This window comes from Panthera pardus, unplaced genomic scaffold (assembly GCF_024362965.1).
Source record: "Panthera pardus isolate Hobbes unplaced genomic scaffold, ASM2436296v1 HiC_scaffold_21, whole genome shotgun sequence".
Classification (NCBI taxonomy): domain Eukaryota; kingdom Metazoa; phylum Chordata; class Mammalia; order Carnivora; family Felidae; genus Panthera; species Panthera pardus.
Window position 1 is genome coordinate 37,920,281 of NW_026526777.1, and position 6,000 is coordinate 37,926,280.

Below are 6,000 nucleotides of genomic sequence, written 5' to 3' on the forward strand. Positions count from 1 at the left end.
GAAGGAGAGGAAGTCCAGGCCCTCCCTCAGGCACCCGAGGAGCCTGTCATTACGAGCTGAAGGTGGGATCTTCTGAAAGGCCTGGGGGAGCAGGGGCAGCGCTCAGGCAGGGAGGGAGGCCACGTCCCCAAGTCTGCACAGGACATACCTCTGGTGTATGTAGGGGGAAGGACCTGATAGGAACTGAATATCATTTGACACCTTAGGGTTTTCCACTTTGAAGAATAATAGATGACGAAACCGAGATGGGAAAACAGCATCTGCAAACTGGGCAGAGGCAGCAGCTGTGAGGCACTTCTCCCAAGTGGCTTCTGGGGAGCAGACGTCCATGAGCAGACTTGTGCCTGAGCACGTGGGAATCACCATCTTGGATGCCCAGAAAAACCTGAGAAAAGTAATGAAGTATTGATACATGCAATAACACGGATGGGCTTTGTAAACACGCTAAATGAAAGAAGCCGGATGCAAAAGCCTACATAGCATATGATTCCATTTACAGGAAATGTCCAGAACAGGCAAATCCATTCAGACAGAAAGTAGATTAGTGGTTGCCAGGGGCTGGAGCAAGAGGGGAACAAGAGTGACTGCTTAATGGATAGGGTTTCTTTTTCAGTGATGACAAGGTTCTGGAATGAGTGGCGATGTTTGCAAAACCTTGTGAATATACCAAAATCCACTAAACTGTGTGCTTTTTTTAAGTTTATTTATTTTCAGAGAGAAAGAAAGAGCACACTCAGGAAAGGAGCAGAGAAAGAGGGAGAGAGAGAATCCCAAGCTCCAGGAGCTCAAACCCATGAACCGTGAGATCATGACCTGAGCCGAGATCAAGAGCCAGTTGCTTAACTGACTGAGCCACCCAGCTACCCCCAAAACTGTGCACTTTAAAATGCTAAACCTGAAAGGGAGAGAGGGAGGGAATGAAGGAAAGAAGGAAAGGAAAAAAGGAAGGAAAGAAGGCAGGAAGGGAGGAGAGAGCGAATGAACAAAAGAATGGGAAACTTGGGGGCAGTGGAAGGAGGCGCTGGGGTCCTCATTCACCAGAGCTGCAAGTTAGTAAAATTTTGGGTATTAATGTTATGCCCCTTCCTCTTTTGGGTGATGATTCGGATCATTAGTGTTATGCAAGTGTTGAAGGAGATCTGGCTATGTAGATTGTACATGGTAGGACCTCTGTGGCTGTACCTGGTGGCCCTGGTCAGCTATATATTTCCGTAAACTTCTTTAGTACGTAGGGTCTCCACTGCCCAAGATAGAGGGTTGAAGGCAGTATAAGGAGACTTTTTTTTCTAATTATTTCATGAATGCCCATCTCATTTCCCCAATTACAATGTAAACTTCGGAGGATAGAGATCATGTCTCTTGAGGGAATTAGGGATTCCCTCTTCTTTTCCACAGGAGCTCCTTGACCCTGTGACCTCCCCATGCTGACTCTAAGCTTAATGGAGGCCTGGGGCCTGGCAGCTGGGCCCACCCGTGTGAGTCTCCAACTCTGGACAAGGCTCTGTTGTACTTGCTGCTTCTCTCTCCAGGTCCTTCTCCAAAGGTCAGGGGTGGCTCACAGGTCCAGAAATTCCCCTCATTTCTGTCCTAATACTCGGCATCATTTGCTCCCTTCAACAGGAAAGCAAGTTTGATTTCTGGAGGCCATGTGGCACCCGCTTATTCTCGGTCACAATACATGCCAACGTGCAGCAGGCTGATTACGATCATACATTTGCTATTGTAAACTCCAGCAAGCTTGAGGCCTAAGCATCGAAGCCGGTTCAAAGGTCATCACAAGTTTTCTCTTCCAGGGGAAAAATAAAGAACTTCCAATTAAAGTGTAGAATGGAGCTCCTTCCATCCCGTTCCGCTTGCCTTTCCTAAACTTTCAAGAATAAAAATAAATCATTTTTCTGACGGCGGTTAGTTAGTTCCTTTCTATTCTAGAAACTTCCCAACTGTCCTTTGTGTGCTGTGCTGTGGGCTGGAGGCCTCTACTCCTGACCCCACTCCTCCACCCTGAGAAACAGACTTGTGCAGCCAGCCTGTGCCTACAAGGGCCCACGTTTCATGGTCAGGGAGGCGGGGGTGGCGGGGAGGGGGGGGGGGGGCGCGGTCTGTCTCCAGACACCCAGGTTGGGTGTTTACTTGAAGGCTTGGATGAATAGGAATGTCACTTCCTGGCTCCAGAGCTGGCAGCGTGCCTGCCCCTCCCTCCTGGCGGAGAGCCACAGATGGCCCGAGGTCCACATGTTCTCTGCACCGGCACGTTCTCAATGTCCCCAAGGCTGGGTCACATCTGGACTCAGAGTTTCTGCCCCCTGAGGGAGTATGTGTGTTTGTGTGTTTTATGTGTGCATTTGTGGGGTTTGTATACGCCTATTATAGGTTAGAGTGTTTGTATGTATGTATGTGTGTGTGTGGCTGTATTTGGGGAGTTGAAGTGGCTAAGTGTATACAGAAATCAATATTTATTGTGAGACAGTCTAACAATAAATAAAAATGTAAGTGAAAAAAACCCACTTAGTATCACCTTCATGAACATTCTTCCATGTCTCTCTCTTTATATATAGATATAGATGAAGATATCTATATGTATTCTCTCTGTATATATGTATACACACACATGTACATTTACATACACACATGCACACATATAGACGTGATTTTTTTCATAACTGGTCACAATATACTAGAAAGCTGTTTTCTAAGCACATAATGATAATGGACATTACTGAGTGCTATGGACTAATCTCATTTAACCCTCATAACCATTCTAAGTTGTGGGCACCATCAATATCCCCATTTCACAGATGAGGAGACTAAATCATAGACAGAGTAAATAAAGTTAGCGTCTGGGGAGTGGCCACACAGCTGGAAAGGGGGCAGAACCTGGATTTGGACTCATCTGACTCAAGGACTCTGCTCTTGACCCTACAGTCCAGCAACAGAAGTCAGCAAAAGCTGGCAAAAGTCTTGAAGTTCATTCATTCATTCTTTCATTCATTCAACGTTTACTGAGTGCCTCACACGGGCTAGATCATGGGGGCAAAATTATGAACAAGACACAGATCTTCTTGAGAGTCAAAGTCTTTTGAAGGAGACAGGGTGTAAAGAAATCATTGCAGCTCAGAGTCATGAGGCAAATTACAAAGAGAACAAGGAGTAAGCCATTAATACTACCCAAGGAAGTTGTAGAGGTGACATTTTAACTGTGTCTCCAAAAAAAAAAAAAAAAAGGAAAAAGAGAAGCTATTTGCTAGAGAGTTAAGCTGGGGAAGAGAAAAGCAGGAAAGGCCACTTCGGGCTGAGTAAATAGCATGTGCAAAGTACCAGAAATCTCAAGTGTGTGGTGTGGCTGCAGGTAGAGAGTAAGGGAAGGGAGCTGGCAGATGAGAGAGAATTCAGACCATGGAGGCATGGATGCTCTGTTGAGAAGTATTTGCTTCATTGTATCATCACGGGGGGCTGCTGGAGTAGTGAGATCATGGTGGTGGCTTAAAAGGACAGGAGACACCATTCTGGAGGAAGGTTTGAGTGGGGCAGGATGGGGAGCAGAGAACATAGTTATGCATAGAGACAGTGAAGACAGTGGTTCTCAACTCTGACTGCCCAGGAGTATCACCCGAGGAAAGAGCCTGGAGCTCAAGAAACAGGTCTGAGCTGGAGATATTCTGGGGAGAGCCATGAACATCTGGGTAGAAAGTTGAAGCTACAGAAACAGATAGTGTTTTGATTCAATTGGTCTGGGGCACAGATGGGATACATGGTCGGCTTTAAGATCTCCCCAGTTGATTCTGTTTGTTTTTTTTTTTAAATATTTATCTATTTTTGAGAGAGAAAGAGCACAAGTTGGTGTGTGGGGGGGGCGGTTACTGAGAGAGAGTGAGACACAGAATCTGAAGCAGGCTCTAGGCTCTGAGCTGTCAGCACAGAGCCCAACACGGGACTCAAACCCACGACATGCGAGATCATGACCTGAGCTGAAGTCAGCCGCCCAACCGACTGAGCTTCCCAGGCGCCCTCCCCAGTTGATTCTAATATGTACCCAACATGGTACAGGGCATGTTCCAGCGAGCAGGGGACCTTGGACAAGTTTCTTAATATCTTTAAGCCTTTGATTTTCTTGTCTGTGAAGCAGAGATGGTATTAGCTTGTACTTAGAGAAGGTATTGAAATGTTTGAGCACTGTTCCTGGCACATAGTAAACATGCAGTGCCTCGTTAGCAATGATTCAGTGAAGTGATAGTGAGGATCGAAACTAAGTCAAAGGCAGGGGGGGTTGCAAGGAGGATATGAATTATAAAGATATTTCAGCAGTGAAAATATGGGGCTTGATGGACAATTAGATAGAGGGAGGGTGAGGAAAAGAGAAGAATTGAAGAGAACTCCCCAATTTCAAGCTTGCACAACTCAGAAGATGGTAACCCCATCTTGGATGATGGGGTCCAAGGCCAGAGGAAGGGATAAATGTTGAGATGGGGAAAATAAGTTAGATTAGATATATTGGGCATGCTACCTATGGAGGCATCTAGCAGGAAGCTGGAGTTATGGTCTGGAGCTCAAGAGAGTGGTCTGGGCTGCAGATATTTTGGGGGGAGCCATGCACATATGGGTGGAAAGTTGAAGCTAAAGAAGTAGCTAGTGGGGCGCCTGGGTGGCTCAGTCAGTTAAGCATCCGACTTTGGCTCAGGTCATGATCTCGCAGTCCATGGGTTCGAGCCCCGCGTTGGGCTCTGTGCTGACAGCTCAGAGCCTGGAGCCTGCTTCGGATTCTGTGTCTCCCTCTCTCTCTGACCCTCCCCTGCTCATGCTTTCTCTCTCTCTCTCTCTCTCTGTCTCTCAAAACTAAATAAACATAAAAAATTAAAAAAAAAAAAAGAAGTAGCTAGTGTTTCTCTGGGAGGGTATATATAGTGAGAAGGAATGCGGGCCAAGTCTAGAACAGGGTGAACGTCTACACTGAAGAGGTAGATAAGGGAGTCTGTCCCCACAAGAATGAGGTAGGGGATAGGAAGCTGAAGTGACAGGAATTATCATAAGGAAAACACTAAGAAATAGCTGGCTACTATCTGCAGGGAAAGACATAAGCCTGGGATAGGGAAAAGTCTAGTTGAGTGTATTGAGCAAGATAATAAGGTTTTTTATTTAGTCACTCTGAGTCTAGGATGCTCTTAAAAGAATTTCCCATTTTCTCATTTTTCCTACTCCTTCCAAAGGGTACATTTCCTTCCATTTCTGGATGCAACACTGCAGCAAGAGCCATAGCAAAAACTTCAGCCATGTTCTGCCTGTGGCAATCCTGTCCTGGGGCTGCTATGAACCCCCAGACAGGGCAAAGCTGCAGGCATACACTTTATATGCGGAGACCCTGGCTTGACGCTTTCAAGATCCAGGCTGGGGGGGGGGGGGGGGGCAGGCCCCTGCTGCCTGTCACTCCTCTCCAACTTCCTGTGACTCACAGAACCTAGCTGACCCCTTCCTCCATGGGAGGAAGCCACTCCTCTACCCTGCAGTCAGGCTCTCTCATCTCCACCACAAAACATGTCTTCAAAGTACCTCCTCACCACTGAAAGTTTTAGACTCAGGTCACACCCTGAGCCTCAGAAATGGGCAGCCTTGGGAATCAAAACTGCATAAAAGGCCTGGGCACCAGGGACTGTGGAAGACTTTGTGAGGCTCACATCTGATATTAGCGGTTCTCAAAGTTTGGTCCCTGGCCCAGCAGCATCACCTGGGAGCTTGTTAGAAACACAAATTCCCAGGGCCCATCCCAGACCTAATGAATCAGGAGCTCTGGGAATGGAGCCCCCCAATCCAGTTGGAATCCAGTTGATTCCGATGCATGTTCAAGTTGGAGAACCACTGTCCAGTATAATTAACAGCACTAGAAACATGAAGGTTAGGAATCCGTCTCTTTCTTTCTGTATGTCTCTCTCTAGTCCACAATTCTGCAGACAGTAGTGCTTAATAAATGCTATTTAGCAAGTATTTATTGAAGATCTATTATGTGAAAAA

The 6,000-nt window shown here is 46.6% G+C and overlaps 1 long non-coding RNA gene across 1 annotated transcript in view; it reads left to right on the plus strand.

Annotated features, from left to right (window-relative positions):
* Nucleotides 1–1,899, plus strand: part of LOC109254753 (uncharacterized) — a 56,166-nt gene extending 54,267 nt beyond the window's left edge. Inside the window, exon 2 of the long non-coding RNA XR_002074968.2 lies at nucleotides 1,621–1,899. This is a non-coding gene — a long non-coding RNA (uncharacterized LOC109254753). The remainder of the gene's footprint in view (nucleotides 1–1,620) is intronic.
* Nucleotides 1,900–6,000: the final 4,101 nt, after the last annotated feature.